This window comes from Amyelois transitella, chromosome 9 (genome assembly GCF_032362555.1).
Source record: "Amyelois transitella isolate CPQ chromosome 9, ilAmyTran1.1, whole genome shotgun sequence".
Classification (NCBI taxonomy): domain Eukaryota; kingdom Metazoa; phylum Arthropoda; class Insecta; order Lepidoptera; family Pyralidae; genus Amyelois; species Amyelois transitella.
In genome coordinates this window covers 8,082,174-8,101,370 of record NC_083512.1, presented here as the reverse complement: position 1 = coordinate 8,101,370, position 19,197 = coordinate 8,082,174, and the positions used below count along the sequence as shown (strand labels likewise).

General features: G+C 34.7%; 1 protein-coding gene across 1 annotated transcript in view; it reads left to right on the top strand.

Annotated features, from left to right (window-relative positions):
- Positions 1-17,262: 17,262 nt before the first annotated feature.
- The window catches only part of LOC106142821 (RYamide receptor), a 46,464-nt gene continuing 44,529 nt past the window's right edge, over positions 17,263-19,197 (top strand). The window contains exon 1 of the mRNA XM_013344724.2: positions 17,263-17,526. The gene's annotated coding sequence lies outside the window, so the exon portion shown is untranslated. The remainder of the gene's footprint in view (positions 17,527-19,197) is intronic.

The following is a 19,197-nucleotide window of genomic DNA, read 5'->3' as shown; positions in this document are numbered from 1 at the left end:
TTCTTTTTTAGGTCCAAATATATTTTTGTATTACAAGGCATTTGTAGATTGTTTTACTTTATTTCAGTAGGTACCTACCTAATTAAGAAGTGGACTTTAAAATTGTTCTAAGACGTTTGGGTCCATTTTCAGTGACTTCCTTTTTCGTTGCTTTTTCTATGAAATTAAACTATATTTGGATGTTTAAGCTGCGAACTGATAAAGCATCAAAAATAAATTGATCTACGGTTAAAACTGAGATGTTGGCTACACTGGTCCAGCACCTGTTGTGACTAGCAAGTTGCGAGATATTCTCAAGTCTAGGCCCTTGAATTTTTGCGTGGCCTTCATTCTAATACAATGATTTCCATGAATAAATCGAAGGACTTATTCAAATAAAATTAAAGAGTAAAATGGTTAAAGGAAAGATGTTGTTGTGTTTCTAGTTTTGCGTTCATGTGGTAAATAACTTTAATAAAAATAAATTAATAAGTAAATGAGAAATAAAGGTACCTAAGTATAATTTTGGTGGCGGCGCACTACAAATTCGATCGATGTATGAACTCGCTCCATTGTTTTCCTTACTACTCTACTACTTTCTGTGACTTAAAATAAAATTACTGATAAAAAATCCTTGGAGAAGATCGTAAATTCCTCCCCATCTAGGAAATCCAACAGGAGTAGAGGCGATAACGACATTTGTTGGAAAACTGAGTTTCACGCCGTCGCCAGTAATTAAAAGAGCAAATTGTGAATTAAGAATTCGCAGTAGATATTTTAATCTGTTGCAAATTGCAGGTAGCCAGTGTTGTTTAATTACATTTGCGGGTTCGATCCCCGGTCTAATTAAGATAACATTTTTCCCCATTGGGTTAGTATTTTTATGAAGGTATGTATGTATTCACATACATTCAATATTTAGAATTTACGTACGTCTCTTACGAGTACAAAGACGTGATTCATACATACATATAATAACGTCTATATCCATTGCGGTTTAGACAGAGCCAACAGTCTGATTCAAATAGTGACAGGTTGCTAGTCTATCGCCTAAAAAAAGAATTCCTTAGTTGCCTTTTGCGACTTCCATGGGAACGAGATGGAATGGTCCTATACTTTTTTTTATTACGTGATACATGCTATGAAAATAATATAATGTGGACGTAACTTCATTTGTTGTCTATCCTAGTTAACTATTATAAATGCGAAATTTTGTGTGTATTGGTAACTCTTTCACGTGAAATTTAGCGGACACGGGTAGAAAATATAACCTTGAATACTTTTTATTCCGAAATTCCCCCACGGGAGCAAAGATTTGGTGCGCAGCTCGTATCAAAGGGTATTAGAAAAACATGTTCACATTTTTTATTGATCTTCTTCAACGAGGTTACACACCAGTCTTCCGGCCCTAATGCTGGTATCTTTGAAGTCAAGTGTGATAACAATCTTCACGTCTGCGTACGTGATCACAGACATAAAATCTAGCGAGACACAGCAAACTCGCATGGCGGGCGATGTTTTTATGTATAGATAAATGTCATAGATGCACATGGTGCATATAACAGTTATGTCAATAAGCACCAAACGATCTAGATTAATCCGACAACTTTATAAAAACTAACTGTTAAACATTAAACAAACGGATCATATTTTAAATATTATCTTTTTCAACTTTTGAAATACTCTGAGCATACTTTAAGTTGAGTAATTTTCCGTAAGGTTTAACTCTCAAGTCGCGAAATTGAAACTCGGTATATTAAATAAAGTAGTACTAATTAAAAAACTTTATATTCAATCTTTGGGAGACGCTGACTTCTTTGGGAAGAGACACTGTTTGATACAGTTTAAGTATTTCCGTGAAACCATAATTTACATATAAAGTGATAGAGGTTCTTGACACAAACCCGTATTTATTGTAAAGTCTACTAGCCTTTTGTTTATGGCTAGACTCCCATGGGAAAAATTAGCCATGTTACCCATGAAGGTCTTGTCCAGCTCCGAGTGAAATTTTATCAATATTTAGATTTACAAATTAAAATCCAAAAGTTTCTTTGTTTTTTTTTCACCTTCATATATGTATAACCTGCCAGATTGACAATTCAAGATTCTTAAATTATCAAAAACATTTTTGAACAGGTGGTAGGGATTCTGGTACAAAGAAGTCATCAAGTATGCTAATAGGAATTAACGCGAACATGTCGACATAATAATGCAACGCGAAAGTTCAGAATGTTTTCCAAAACATTATAATCCTGGCCTTTTATTCTTGTTGCGCCCTTCTTTGAGAGAGGCTCGAGGTCCACCTGTGACCACGAACCTGGAGTACGTAATTCCGATGAGAATTATGATGATAATCTATCCGTAAGGTTGTTTACCAGAATTAATGTTCACCTGATTGATTATTATAGACGAGCTAGAGATAATATCCCTCTAAATCAATACAAGTAGCCTGACATACCAACGTAAATTCCATAAGCTCGTCAACTCCTCAACATGACCCTTAGAGTCTATAATATGACCATAAACTACTGTGACTGTACAATTTTTTACCTAATCTCAAATAAGATTTATATAAAAATATACTAGCAAAAGTTATTATTTTCTCATTTAAATGTAATATGCCATCGTATTAAATAGTTATAAAAAATCCCAAATCAATATGCGGTTTATTTTTAAGTGTTTCAAGTGTCGTTGCTTTATTTAACACAGCTATAAAATAGTTACTTATTTAAAAGCTGACCCTGAAATTTTAAGCTTACCTATTATATACATTATACATATTATCACGTGTGGAGAGGATGAATGAAAGCAGGTTGACTAAGCAGATATACAAGGAGAGTGTGGAGGGAAAGGTCGGAGTGGGAAGACCTAGACGAACGTATCTTGATCAAATTAAGGACGTCCTGGTAAAGGGTCAGGTCAAAAGTACCCGAAACCGCCGAGCTTGTATGAAGAGAGTTATGAATGTGGACGAAGCGAAAGAAGTATGCAGAGATCGTGGCAAGTGGAAAGAGGTAGTCTCTGCCTACCCCTCCGGGAAAGAGGCGTGATTTTATGTATGTATGTATGTATATTATCACGTGCCAAATCCAATCCCTTGTTAGGAAGACAGAGCTAACACTTATGAAAAGATTGAAAAACTGAGCTCAACTGAGATTAAAATAGAGACAGGTTGCAAGTCCATCGCTTACAAGAAAAAAGCTCAGCTGAAGATAAAATCAAGAATACGTTACGACGAGAGAGGAAACAAAACTTACAAAAATAGTCTTCAGGGAACACGCTGACAAAAGTTTTAAAGTTGTAGCGCAGAATAATTAATAGCATATTGTTGTAGACCTTTGGGCGAAAACATTAATTAACTTTTGAGTTCTTGAAAGGAAACGAAATATTTTGCCGGAGTACGTTAATGTAAGTACGGTGGAACTTTTGTAGTTTCGAGCTCTTGCAAATTTCAGCAAGTATTTAAGTGTATTAAAACTTTGTCATGGTTCTATGTAAGTAAATTAGTGTGCTAATATCTGCAATAGTTATTATAGGTCTTTTAAATATAAGATAGTAGGTAGGTTTGTTACTTATTGTCAATTCCATCTTAAAGCCAAATAGCTGAACGTGGCCTATCAGTCTTTTCAAGACTGCTGGCTCTGTCTACCCCGCAAGGGATATAGACGTGATTATATGTATGTATAGTATGTTGCCTCTGCATGGTGACTTTTATTTAGTTTTTGTATTAATTATTGTCTACCCTGAGAGGTTTAAAAATGTCAACTACAATTTATCTCTATTGCGGTAAATTATAATTTGATATACAGGAAAGATTTGGTAATGTTTTACATTGATGTTGATGATGATTGAGATAAAAGATCTCTTATACTTTTCGAAGACCACACGGTAAACGACTGTTATTGTTTATATAATTTCAGCTTTATGGCTCCATGATGGAATTGACATTCAAATGTGATATGTTGCTAGGACAAGAGGAAAACTAAATAAGCCTATCCTTAAGTAACCTTTTACGATATTCATGGTGAAGACATGGAGTGGACCTATTCTAAAGTGACGATAAGGTTTCCGTCACTTTAGAATTTTTATACAACAATTTTGATACAAAAATTTAAAAAATAATATTGTTAATATGCTTTTTTCTCTCCCTTAGAACGGTTAATATGTCGGTAAAAGTAAGATAATATCAAATAAATCGAAAAAGTACTGTCTAATTTCTTTTCTCCACTCCGACAATCGGAAACGAAATGGCTTGAATCTTTTTGTTGTTGACATTCCATCAATTTGTACAAAGCGGGCCGCTTCGCCTTTCTGTTGCTCACGGCCGCAACTAAAGCCTGAACATAATTATCTCCTATTGTCTGTGTTTACGAATATATACAATCTTGGTCTTTGACAAAACCATTGTATTTTACAGGCTTTCTGGGGGAAATTACCATTCGTGGAAAATACCGATTGGTTAGAGTGACTGAAATGCTTCGGAATAAGGAAAATCGGTAGCTAGTATTAAATTATTTTTGGCCTTGTATGAAAAAATGTTCCGGGACAAATAGTTCCAAGGAATCCTTTTTGAAATAACATTCTTGGCGATGTATTCATGGTATATATACATACTTTTAATTGGTCGTAGCCATACTACATTTGAAAAATGTTGTGTAAAGTAACTACTCATATGCCAAATATTTACCAACGCATATGTACGTCTACCTATTTAATTAAATATTTAAAGGGATGTGTTGGCTCGATGATAATATTATAATTACCTTATTATCTCGAAACGGCTTATAACGGAAGCCTGGGGTGCAATGAACCCTTCGTAATTTCACGGCTAGTAAGTAGCACTGAGACCCAATGCCGCCGCGTGTTTTTCATATATGAGGGTAATAGCCTTCTGTGTTTTGTATTATGGTTGCATCATTTTTAAGAAAGAAATCGGTATTAGAATGTCTCTCTACTTTTTAGTATTTATATGATGAAGTGGCAAGTGGAAATATGTAGTCTCTTTCTACACGTTCGGGAAAAATGTGTGATTTTATGTATGGATTGATCATATTCATATTGTAAAGTTAAAAACGATAAAAGCCTAATATTTTTGTTTCTAGAAAATAAACTCTAATAATATTGGACTGATTTTGATCATGTGTTTGTACAGACTAGAGTAGAGACAGACAAAATCTTCAGTATTAACATAGGCTACTTTTTAACTATCTAAAGGATAAGCTAAGATCTGTGTAAGTGACATGGAAGCGAAGCCCCGCGTTAAAGCTAGTATGTAAATAAAACAAATAAATGCATGTTAACCGATTAAAACTCTTTGTACCTAATCTTCGATTCAAATCCTTACTTCGGCTTATGATCGCACTCGCCGCTAATGTGAGTCTGTGGCACACTGTCTCAGTTTCCTTGCTTCGTTATATTGACTTATACCGTCGCTTTGAGACCCCAAGTTTGCTTACGCACTGTATAATTGTAATTAAAAAAAGCTGGTGAAGGAACACTTTTTTTTGAAAAGCATGCTTTCTTTAAGCAAGTTTGAAAGCACAGCATCGACGAAGTAATCAAGGTCCAGCTAAGATAATGATGTGAATATATTATACAAATAAAACACTACAAATATATCATGAAAAAATTATGCTTAAATATTATTTTATTAAATCATTATTATATGTTACAAAAATTTATCTTTATTAAAATTAAAATACAATCTTAATCCAGAATGAAATGGACGTAAAAAATTAGGTAAATTATTAACGCATGCAGTCACTATCGACTTTATGGAAAAGAAAACCGACACGAGCTGACCTAATTTTTTGGCCTATTTTGATCGAGCAACGATAAGCTAATCTGCTGCACATAGGAAGTACGAATGGTTTCCTTCAGTTTATATTTAAATAATTAGGTACCTCATTATTCCATGTTACGAACCCTGAAGCCGTCTTAAGTCGGACTTTCACCAAACATGGAAACTATTCCATTAAGATTTCATTCTAGTAAAATATTCACCTTATTCGTCCATTCACCTCAGCTTTAATTTAGAGGTACCTACATTTTGGCAAAGGAATGGCGTCACTTTTGAATTGAGAATACTACATCTCATAACATACGTAAGAGACAGAACATAAAATAAAGTTTTTTTCTAGAAACATCGTGAAATGTTTGTGTATGGTTGTATTATGTTTATAGCCACTTCTGTTTGACACGGTACAAATTGTTTGGAGAACAGATTTAGCGGTGACAGCTTTGCGTTTGGTTTTTTCGGTAATTATATCGACATGAATTTACGAATTTCATGCAGAGACCAAATCTCTACTTAATTCGCTTCATCCACATTCAGAACTTTCACTAAAGTATGAAACTATAGCTTAGTTAGGTAAATAATGCTGAAAGCATGTGTTCTGTAATAGAATTGTGATTCGTGTTCTTCGAATTATAATTTGCGGTCGTCAGTCTCTATTGAAATATTTTTTATAATTTAGTAAAGTAAGTCAAAGCGCAAAGACAACAAACAAACAAATGACAAATTTTATTATGACATTAAAAATATTTATTGCTTTCACACTATCGAAGTTACATCCATAGGTACATACATATATCAGTCACATCTATATATCCCTTGTAGGTTAGAAAAAGCCAACAGTCTTGAAAAGACTGATAGGCCACGTTCAGCTGTGTGGCTTAGATAATGATAGAATTTAGATTAAAATAGTGAAAGTTAGCAAACTTTCACTCACCTCACCTCCCTTCACACACCCATCGCCTAAAATAAGAATCCCAATTTTATAAGCCCTATCCTTTAGTCGCCTTTTACGACGTCCGTGGGAAAGAGATGGAGTGGTCCTATTCTTTTTTGTATTATTGCCGGGAAACACACGGCCCACGGTATCGAAGTTACATATTAAACAAACATAAATGACATACAATATATTTTCTATTAAATCATAGAATAAACCTTAACTTGTTTTGAATATAAAATTTGCCTAATGGTAACAAGGAAAAGGTAGGTTTGGTTCAATTGTTATGGAAACGAGTAATGCCATGCTACTCGACCCGAATCGTCTCGGAAATGCCAACCGTAGGTAAAGAAAATATAAAGATAGGGTGATTTTGTATCAAGACATCAAATAATATAAAAATGAAACGATATACAACCTAATCTCTCTTTGAATGCATAGTCTATTTCTTTTCATACATACATATAATCACATGTTTATCCCTTACGGGGTAGATAGAGCTAACGGTCTCCCAATGGCTGAAAGGCCACGTTCATCTGGCTGAGATTTAAATAGTAACAGGGTTGCTAACCCATCAAAGTCGCCTTTTACGAGATACGTGGGAAAGAGTTGAATTAGTCCTGTTCTAAAGTACGGGGAACCATACGACACTATCAGTTTCTAGAAGTATCTACTTAGCATAGTTTTTGTCAATTTCAAAACGCCATTTTGTCGAAAAAATGTAGGTATACATTATTAAAATAAAGTGTGGAAAAGCTTAACTACAATGGAAAAGTTATTTTTTTTGACATCTGATATTTAGCTCAATTTAAGACATTATATTTTCCCATGTCTGTGAATTAGGTTTTTCAAAATGTATTTTTCAACCCCTTCGGGCAAAAGGCCTGATTTTATGTATGGATGTAATTTTCGAACAAAAATACATATCAAGATCGTAAAAGGAATTTAGGTAGATGTAAATCCGCACATCACATTTGTGGGTTCACAAAGCTTGTCAACTTGAGAGCTATGTATAATAAGATCTCACTTAGTTTAGTTAGGTATTTAGTTAGAGTGGAGTGACAGCTGTATAACATGTAATACTTGAATTTAATACTCATTAGGTATACAAGGACCTGTAATAGCAGAGGTTGAGTTAAACTAAAAGACTAAGAATTTTTTAAGAACGCTGATTATAATGGACATAATACGTTTTACGAGAGGAGTAGCCTATGCCTTTTATATGTTATATATAATATAATCACGTCTATGTCTCTTGCACAAGTCTACGCCACTTTGTACCCAACATATGACCAACAGCCTTGAAATGATTTAAAGGTCACCTTTAGCTGTATCTATGAATGATGGTTTTGAGAATTATATAGTGATAGGTTGTAACCCCATTGGCTTAAATAAGAATCCCAATAAGAAACCGAAAGTTTTTGACAGGCACGCGTATTTTGTTAGTCTACACTACTCTTTCCACATCCGCAATGGAAACAATAAATTGATGAGAAAATCTGCCTAAACCCACGTGGCTAGAGGGCAACAGAATACATAATGTTTTCTTACAAAACATTTCTCTATCGTGTGTCAGTAATAACAAGGCAAATATTCGCTATCCAAAGATTTATAGATTTTTAAAATTCATGTTACTCACAGACCTTATATGCAATGAGTTGCCACCATAATAAACAACGTAGAACACAGGTAACCAAAGGTTTAAGAGTTACTTTAAATGCTCGAACTACCGCATATCAATTTATTTATAATGTCCAAACATCGTTCTTCAAAGAAATGCAACGAAACTAAACTAATATTAAAACGTTATTTTAAGAACTGTGTCAACAGGTTTTCAAATAAAACACATTGGAGAACTAGATAAGAATTTGTTTTACAAGACACGGTATGTAATAAAAACCCTTTTGTACGACGACTATGCATTATTCAACATTATTCATTCGGCCCTTTGAAGGTTTGCAAGTCATTTGCGGCTTCTTAAGACAACTTAAGTAAATTTTCTTTTCTTTACATAGCTCATCACCTTTTGGATTGATTCTTTGTGTAACTATTTATTTGCATATTTTTAAGTATTTTTTTTAATTATTGACGTGTTATATGGTTTCCGAAACTAGAATAGAACCACTCCAGCTCTTTCCCATAGATGTTCTCAAAACAGAATAATTTCTTGTTGATCTATACATTTAGAAATTATTATGTGAGTCTTAGGAGTTATTTCATTACTTATGACTTCAGTGGGTGTGTATAAGACTCGTAAACCAAGCTTGTTGGATAAAATGTTACATGTGGCGCGAAATAGCTCGTCGCGATTGGTATACCTATTTGTAGTTTATGTACCTATGTTGGTTCGGGCGGATTGTGCGTAACTGGCGGTCAATGTTCGCTGTTTACAGGCCATTAGGCTAACTCAGTGCGCCAATCAAACCTTACGAACAAATTTTTTTAGTAATCCATACTGATATTATACAGAGAAAATATGTTTTGTTTTTTAATGCATTAACCGGATCGATTTCGACGAAATTTGGTACAGAGATAAAATAGACTTTCAGTAGTAACCCTTTTTTTTTCTCAAGAAGAGCTAAGCCCTGCAATAAATCTCGTATAAATGAAGTAGTGTGAAGGAAACCATTGAAAAAAAACCAGACGAAAGTACCTTGATCAAATCGTGGACGTCCTGGCGAAAGGCCAACCTTGGTTATCTGAGTAAACAGAACAGTAAACCGATAAGCTTGTATGAATAGAGTTAAGAGGATACAGCAAAAGATACATGTTTGGCAAGTGAAAAGATGATGTTTGCCTTCCCCTAAGGGAAAGAGGTGTGATTTTAAGAATGAAATTTCGTTACCTATATGGCGACTTATCTAAAATGTCACACACTAATTGTTAATCATCGCGAAGAAATTGACGCACTCAGCCCATAGTAGCAAAGTATCTAAATAGTGCAAACAAAGATTTCACAGATTGGAGCATAAATACAACCTCCGACTCAACATCTTCGGAGCCGCAGTTCCCCAGGCATAACACCTAGCCTGGAGGAAGAACTTCCGTTTGGTGGCGGTCAAGCCAAACTCGGAAAGAAAATATGAAGAACTGTACTCAGTCTCACGTCTGATCAATAAAATGATGAACTGCAACTTTTTTTATCTAAAAAAATACAGAAACCTCAAATTTAAGCACGTCCTCGCGGCTACCAAAATGAATCTCCAAATTATAGACTTTCATTATAATCCAGACTGTAAACAATGTTCTAAAAAACAGATCATATTTTTAAATTGACAGAAATATGGCTAGCGATATGACTAAGCTTTTATTAGATTTTATGTAAAAATGAACTGTTGAAAATAATAAAGAACATTTATCTGTCGACGTATTCAGCAATAAAGCAAGTTAATGGCGACATTTGCACGAGCAAATCCGAAAGTTATGTAGGAGTAGGAATTACAAACTTCAGTTTAAGGCCTTTCATATGATTAATGTGGCACATTGAATACTTTTCAGTACTAACGCGTGAGAGATGAGAGTTGGGAGATGGAAGTTTAGTACAAGTTTTAATACTTGTTACAATATTCATAACATGTCTGCTTAAGATATAATAAAAACTTTTTTTATGTTCTATTACACTCTGGAAAGAGTTTGTTTTTCCATATGGTTTCGACGTAAACACATAAGAAACGATTATGTTTCATACCAAATATAACGTTATAAAAAGTCGTACCTGGAAGTTGCAGTTTTGGAAATCTATAACCCTCTAAAAATGTAAATCATTAGAATAGTTCGACTTGGAAATAATAAAAAATTATCGTGTAAACGACTATAATTATGTAAAGAAATGTATAAATTTAGTGCTTGTGTGAACTAAACTTTTATTTTTAACTAGAAATTACTTTTAAAAAATTTATATGGCAAAACAACGTTTGCCGGGACAACTAGTATTATATAATATATAATTTTGTAAATCTTTTCTTTTGTTATTAAAACGAGTCGATGAAAAGCGTGATAGCTAAACCTGCTATCACGCTTTTCATCGATTTATTTTACAAAACAACAAGAGCGTAAAGAGCAATCTTGACAGTAAAGACTTTTTGTGATAAGAATAAAAAGCAATCGTCGCGTCGCGTAGTTGAGGCAACCCGTGGTTTAGACGTCATCTGAGATGGCTATCGTATTATTAGTTCTAGAACAATGTTCATGATAAAATCAGTAATACTCATATATTTGTGGGTTTTGCTCTAGACCCTTAGAAGATCCTAAGTTAATGTAACTTTAGGTCACACGGAACAGTCGAAATTGGTGGTGCGGTCGTAAATAATCGCAATCTATATCTTTAGGATGACAACCAATTCCTTGGGGAATGAATCGTTATAGGTGTTCCGCCATTATGAATGAAACCTGAATTTGGTTTTAAAAAGTAATAAACTTGGCTCAAAGTCAGGGCTAATAAACTTGGAATTTTTATTTTATGCAATGGGCTAGCAATCTGTTGCAATTTGAATTCTCAATTCCATCAAGCCATACAGCTGAATTTAATTACAGCCTTTCAGTCTTTACGAGTCTTTTAAGCCATTATGATAAGCATGTATGATAAAATTAATTCCTTTGCGTAATTGTCCGCATTGCATAGGTATACACATAAACAAAGAATCTATAACCATGAATAAAAATTGCTCTAGATTTCGACTTCCACCAGCAGACAGACAAAAGGGAGTTGATTGACGTCAGTTGCATGATTCATCATAACATTCCATTTCCAGCAAAAAAACAAGGCTTCGTTTTTATTGTTGTTTTAATCATTTCAACAGTTGCTTAACCGACTTTAATATCAAAGTAGAGCACATAATTAAAGATTATTTCGCTGATAAGGTATTTTATAAAGTCTATTACATGTTAAAACTTATACCAGGTATAAATATATTTAGTAAAAAAAATGTTCGTTGCATGAAACTAAATTAGTTTATTTGAAAGTCTTGTTTAGGAATAATATAAGCTTAAAGATAAGTTCTTAAGAAATATCGCGCTAACCGAAGAAAGCGCTTGTATTTTGTAGACATTTAGTAATTATATTAAGATTGTGTTTCTGTCGAAATGAGTAGCAATGCGACGCTGTCTTAACTGCCAAGACCATGTCTGCCGTTCAGTGAATGAAGACATACAATAAGGGAAGACTTGCTAATCGAGTCAGACAAAACAGAATTATGAAAGTAAATTACGTTCCTAAAAGTAAACTATGTACCTTGTACTTCTTGCAACGGTTATCGAACAGTGATCGAATCCGAGACACGAATATGCGAAAATTCAACAACTGCTCCAAATAGCCGTCAATTTATTTGGAGCACAATTGTTTAACCCATTAGGTATTTGCTTAACAACCGCTCGTCAGCGAATCCGTCATGAAGAACACGATCAAGAAGAAGATTTGACAAGCAAATTTTCTGTTAAACGATTTTATTGATTAGATCGCACTATTTTTATTCGATATGTCATTAAAGCGTGCCGGTTTTGTGAGAATCTACAGGAATACCCTTTTTATGCTACAAATAGATTGTCGTTTTATTGTCCAGATTTGTTGTATCGCAGAACTATATTTCTTCAGAATAAAGCTACTGAAAAAAAAATAGCGCTCTAAGAAAAATAACAAGCATGTAAACATATTTTCTTATACGTATACCTAAAGGTGCGAGCAGAGTATGTAACAATGTTGTATCACATGACGACATTGGCTGACATAGATTTACAATTTTGCAATAAATAACATCGTTATCTAACATGTTATATTATAAAATCTGTCAGCACCGTAACGGTGTGACAATCAAACGCAATTTGTCTCTTGTTACAAACATTACATAAGTTTAAGGCAAAGGTAAACGAATATACATATCGTTTACCTTTGCCTTAAACTTATATAATTATGCATGAAGCCAAAAATAACTAATTGTGATGAAAATATACTTTTGAAATTAATAACGTAATAATAAGGAAATATGATAATTTAATGATGCAAGATTGTTATTTGCACTAAGAAAACGGCAGATAAGCTATGTACGGTATCACTAAAATTTAAATAAATTTACCATGGATGTACAGTGAGAGACTTCCCAGATTCACTTTGTAATTGTTATATCAGAAATGTATGAAATTGAACGACATGAAGTTCCAATGCACTTCATTTTGATACAACGATATTATTTTCCATTCAGGAAGAGTCTACAAACAAATATTTATTGGTGAATTCTCGGCATTCCAATGCGTGGAGCTAGCCCACGCTTTATTAGTTAACAACCCGTCAATGTTCTGTCAATTTTTTTCGGCACACAGCCAAATTGAAATTCAACTACATAGTTTTAACTGGCGCCCATTATAACACGGTTTATTTATGATACGGAAAGAGCGGGCTTAATTAATTTAATACTGTAAAATTCGGAATAAAATAATGTGCCGTGTGGTTCCCGGCACCATTACAAAAAAGAATAGGACCACTCCATCTCTTTCCCATGGATGTCATAAAAGGCAACTAAGGGATAGGCTTATAAACTTGGGATTCCTCTTTTAGGCGATGGGCTAGCAACCTGTCCCTATTTGAATCTCAATTCTATCATTAAGCCAAATAGCTGAACGTGGCCTTTCAGTCTTTTCAAGACTGTTGGCTCTGTCTACCCCGCAAGGGATATAGACGTGACCATATGTATGTAGGTATATTTCGATTTCTATGTTGCTTAACGCAAGAAGAGCTTGCATGAAGAGTTATGAATGTGGATGAAGCGAAGGAAGTATGCAGAGATCGTGGCAAGTGGAAAGAGTTAGTCTCTGCCTACCCCTCCGGGAAAGAGGCGTGATTTTATGTATGTATGTTAACGCAAGAAGTTATTTTTAAATTGCATACACTTCTAACTTCTGCTCTTACGGCGTAGACTGAGCCAATGTTATAGTACTCGAAATCCACGGCTTTATGGTGGATGATTTAAAACCAATAGACTTTTCTAAACACATATAGTGAATTGCTTTTTTTTGTTGAACTATTCGGTTCGCGTCCGTTTATTAAAGCTGTGGCTGGCCTGAAAAAGATTTTTTTTTTTGCAAATAAATCATTGATGCCGAAAATCAATTGGTTTTCCTTTTGTATATCCATCGTAATGTTAGTAAACATCATAAACATTTTGATGATATCAGATTAGGGGCTATAAAGTGGGCTCGTAAGCCATAGTTATAAATCATGGCTGATCAAAGACAATGGGTGAAGGAATGAATTGGAAAAGATTTGATGCGGTGATAACATGGGCATTCGGTAAATGATTATAGGCAATTTGCCAAGTGCGAGTGTGAATAACACTGGCAGGGCTAGTCCACTTAACTTACTGGTCGCCCATTACAGTAAGATTCCCGGCACAGACGCGGACTCGGGCAGCCAGAGAGAGCATCGTGGTGAAATGCCTGCGATCCCATGATGCCTTCAAAATGGCAAGAAGGGCGCACGGAGGGGTTTTAGTGGGTAGGCTGGTACATTAGGTGCCAGGAGTCCCACACTCTCCCGGGTGAAGATCCGGGGGGTTGTTCGTAAAAAGGATTTCCCTTCGATAGCGAAAAAAAGGGCTAGTCCACTCGGCCGTGACAACACTTCCAGTAAGACCGCTTGAAATACTGTACGATCGCGTTCATATCTGCAGTCATAGTTTTAAAATTCTTACGGGTTAAAATAGCGTGCACTGGGTTCCACTAGATACACACACACATGCATCTTTAAAAAGAATAAATATTCCATCAAATGAATACGGTCTTTAATACCAATGATTACTAAGTAAAACAGTTTATTATTCTATGACATATAACATAACAAAACAGAAAGAGACGGTAATCAACTATGGCCGAACTGGGCCCGATAATTGTCGATCGAGATATAGTCGTCTCTTATTATTTGCATAAGATTTGCCTATAGAGGGAAGTCTGCGACTGCCAGACTTATGTCATTTCAATAAGGTTGAAAGTTTGTCTGCACACGACCCTAACATAGGTAGTGGTTCCTTTGAAAGTTATTGGGTAGCAATTTTATTAATTCGTGTGAGCAAGTGAGATCTAAGATATATTAGATAATCTCGCTTGCTCACACTCGCTTGTTCTAGTTACTAGCGTTACTTGGATTCCGAAGTTATTCAAGTATTTTTTGTCGATTTACAAAAAAAATAGTGTTACTGACAATTTTTAATGTTTCAAGGTGCCATTTGAACTAAGTAACTGACTGACTAACTAACTAACTGATATCTAAGAATTACAATACCCGTGTCTTCAAACACGGAAATCAGCAAGAAATATTAAACAAGAGGGAGCAAAATAAAACATTCAATAATTAAAATTAGTAAATTTTATTGAAACAGTTTACCTATACTTTTGTTTACATATTGATGATTATATAAAGCTATACATATAGCATATTACACTAATTGTATCATCTACTTATCTCCTGTTATTAAGGTTACAGCTTAATTATTCGTTTTCATAAAGAAAAGATATTGAAGCTGTCCTTAAAATACTATCTAAGTAATAAGTAGTTTTAATATAAACTGGCAGAACCTTTCACGCACTATATGGACTCGATGCACAGGGTAGTTAGTTGTCTTGCACAATTTATATTGTTGGCATATCATCAATCGGATAAATACACCGCACAGTTGGTAACATGGTTTCTTTCAGCACTTGCACATAATGAGCAGCTGTAGCGCGTCCTGCTATCCACACCTGTTCCCCAGGTCCAGCAGCACTCATCCAACCCCACATATTTACAGATATGCGTCCAGACTCCATATTTGGCACAATATTTTTTTCTTCATACCGATTTGCACTTCTACGCCATAAATGAAGCCTACAATGTTGCGATGACGTAAACGAACTTTTTTCCAGTCAAAATCCAAATACTGCCAAGCAAATTCTAAATGTTTTTGCTTATTTATTTCGGATAAATACGGCTTTCTTGCTGGGTGTCTGTGGTGTAGTCCCTCACGGTGCAAACTCGACGAACAGTAACCACTGATGTGTCGAACTGTTCCGCAAATGTTCTGGTCGCTATGAAGCCATTATTTTCGTACTGTTCCACCATGGATCTCCGCTGTGTGGCGTGTCGCTGTGTTGATAAGCGGACGACGGCCGCTGCGCGGCGACTTTTTACACTACCCTCTTTTTGATGGCGCGTTACCCAAGCTTCACCGCTTGTTGTTTATTGTGTTATTTGTGTGAATGTGTGAGTGACAGCGGTGACTGCAAGCTATAAAGTTTTGCGAACTATGACTGCAATTATGAACGCGACCGTACATCATAAGTACATCAATGTATACGGGTAATTTTTTATTCGACAGGGTAATTTTCACGGGCTGTTAGAACGATGAAGTAGGTATCCATCCATAAATACAACCAGCAAAAAATCCCTTTTTTCTCTTTCAGACTTAATTGTTGATCAGCTGATCGGTCCTTTATGGGAAAGTAATTTTTTTTGGCTTTTCCTCGTTCAAATTTTGTCTATTCCAGAAGGTAGCCTCAGCCTTCTTTTTTAGGCTACTTTAATTTCAAGAATAAATATGAGTTATGGTCCAACAAATCACACGACCAAAGCTACGGGAGAAGGCTACATATTTTAATTAAATTATGGTTATTTTTATGGCATCAAAAATAAAGGCGGTCTAAAAATGAAATTATTGGACACCTACCTTTTCGAGGAAAATTGGCGAATCTATGCTAAGTGGCCAATATAGGCCTTTTACTAAGTAGGTATAGTCCGCTGGACATTCTCTCAATAAAGTCAGATGACCAAAAAAATAATGGAATCTAATTGCATGGTTTTAAATGTTTACAAACATAAAAACACGCCGCTTTCTCACAGATGTAGGCAGAAACTACATTTTTCCGTATCCTGCGCAACCTGCATGCTAATTTAGCTTTATTCATGTAATGGTTTATGGTTTTATTGATTTGAATTTTCTCGTGAATTGAATAAAACAATTTATCATAAATTATCATATAAATATAATGTATCATAATATGCTGCGGTTTTATGATAAATATTTTTTTATATAATCTTAGATAGGTAAAAAATTCTCGTGTCATAATGTTCGTTCCCGTACTCCTCCGAAATGGCTTGACCGATTCTCATGAAGTTTTGTGGGACCGAGGCCCGAGAATCGGCCAACTTCTATTTTTCATACCCCTTAGTGATAAGGGTTGTCAACCCTTAACATTGTATTCTTTACTAGAAATTACTGTAACAATATTTAAATGGCAAAACAACGTTTGCCGGGACAGCAAGTAAATTAAAAAAAACAAGTTTGCACAAAATTTAAGTTGAGTTAATTACAAACCAGACTTTACTCGATTAATACAAAACGGCACACTCACTATTACACCATATTAATAATTTTCCTAGAATAAAGGCCATAAAAATATGCACTTTCATGCACGGTCGATTGCCACTGTTCTGTGTAACGGAAAGTTGGCAGCCCTGTGTTTCGCGCCGCCCGCCCATGCCATGCTGGGTTCTCCCGGCAACGCGACGCGACCCTGCGAGTCGGAACTCTGCAGCGGCCCGACCGCCCGTCTCACCTGGCATTCCGCCTCTTTTCGAATTCTATCTACTTACTTTCACGAGTTTCTTACACACTGGCAGCTAAGAATGTTACGGAAAAAAATAACAAATTAGTATTTTTGTTTGCGAGGATTGCAAAGTCATTGATCTTAATTTAAATTATAATGGTTTTTTGGGAGTGAGTGAAGTTAGTTGAAAAGAATGTTTTTGAACTTATAAAGACATACCGAGTGGTGTGTGTGCTTTTTATACGGATTGGTAAGTTTTTATATGGATTTTTATTGGTTTTCAAAGTCATTGAAGTTAAATATAACAAAAATTATATAGGTATTTGTGACTACAGCAAGCCATTATTATAAAATATGTACATACATATATCAATACTTTAAAATAATGATATTTTTATCAATACCTTTTGATGAAGTCTGCGTACCCGAAACTTTCTACCTAAAGTTATGTTATTACAGTTATTCTGAGTCAATTTTAAATCAATGAAAGATTTATTTAAAAATCGTAAACGGTGCTTAGATCAATGAAAAGAGATACAATTTCTTTCTATGTTTCCTTTCTACTTTTGTTTTATAAAGGTGATGAACGTTAATGGAAAAATTATTACCTTCATTGCAAACCCTAAATTACGTTAAGTGGTATACTTAGATGTTAAAGACTTGTTTCTTTTTCACGACTAATAGGTATGTTACAAACAAACGGACATTTCCTTCGCATTTTGCTAATTACACTCCCAAATTGCGTTTTAATTCCACTTACCGTAGCACGGAATCAAATCCATGTACTCATATTAATTATATACTTACCAAAGAGGCAGGAAACTTTATGACAGTACCCAATTAATATCGGAAAAGCTGCTGGTGTTATTAATATTTAAGGCAATGGTACATCATTTAATATCTGCAAAGCAAAAGCTAATTCTTTTGCAAGCACCAGTGTTTTTAAGCTACTTTAATGAGAACTATTGATCTGGGTCGGAGCTTTGAAGACTTTTTTTTTATGGTGAACGTAAAAGTGAACTCGGTTGAATTTTTACGTTTATATTATTACGAAAATTTAAAGCTATTCTACTTTGAGAAATATGTATGTACTACATTCATAAGTTCAGATTATTTACTTAAAAGAAATTTAACATAATTTGGTTTAACTAAATAAATTTTGAACTTGAAATTGCGCACCGAAATCACTTAATATTAAGAACATTTTTCAATAATTTTTTCCTTAGTTGCTAGTCTAGTTTTATCAGTAGCCAGTATTGCAACACATATTGCGTTTAGATACAATAAAAAAATTAAGATAAATAATTACTATTAAATTAATTGTGAAGAAATTCATCTTCACTGAGTATCAAATCCGGGACATAATTTTGATAATATGAAAATTATGCAAATCTATATAAAGGGCCCACTCCATACACTTAGTGGAATGTTTTACGATTCAACGTGTAAGTGAGACCCAGCTTTGAGGTCAGGTAAAGTGCCCCATGTCAAAACGTACGTCTGGATAGATGGATGACGACGGCCCACCCGAATGGGGTTATGATGCTTATGACCATTTCGCTCCATTTGCAGTTTGTGTCAAATTCGCGTAAAGTCTTATTTGCAAAGTGCTTTTTGCGAATATAATGCTGAGCGGTTTGGTTTTGATGAAAAAGAATATGAAAGCTCAGAATTTCCAACGATAGGCATGTGACCGTAAATCGAAATGTCCAAAGAAACGAATCTACTTTGCATTACTTGAATTTTTGTTTTCCCGGAAATTATATTTACCTTTATGACGATTATTTTTATATTTGAAAGAGTAAAGTCATGATCTAAAATAGAATCAAATACTTCATATCATACTTAACGTCGTTAAAAAAACGCCAACCATAAATTTTATTTTCGGTCTTATCGTTTTAAATGAGCAGCTCGATAGCTC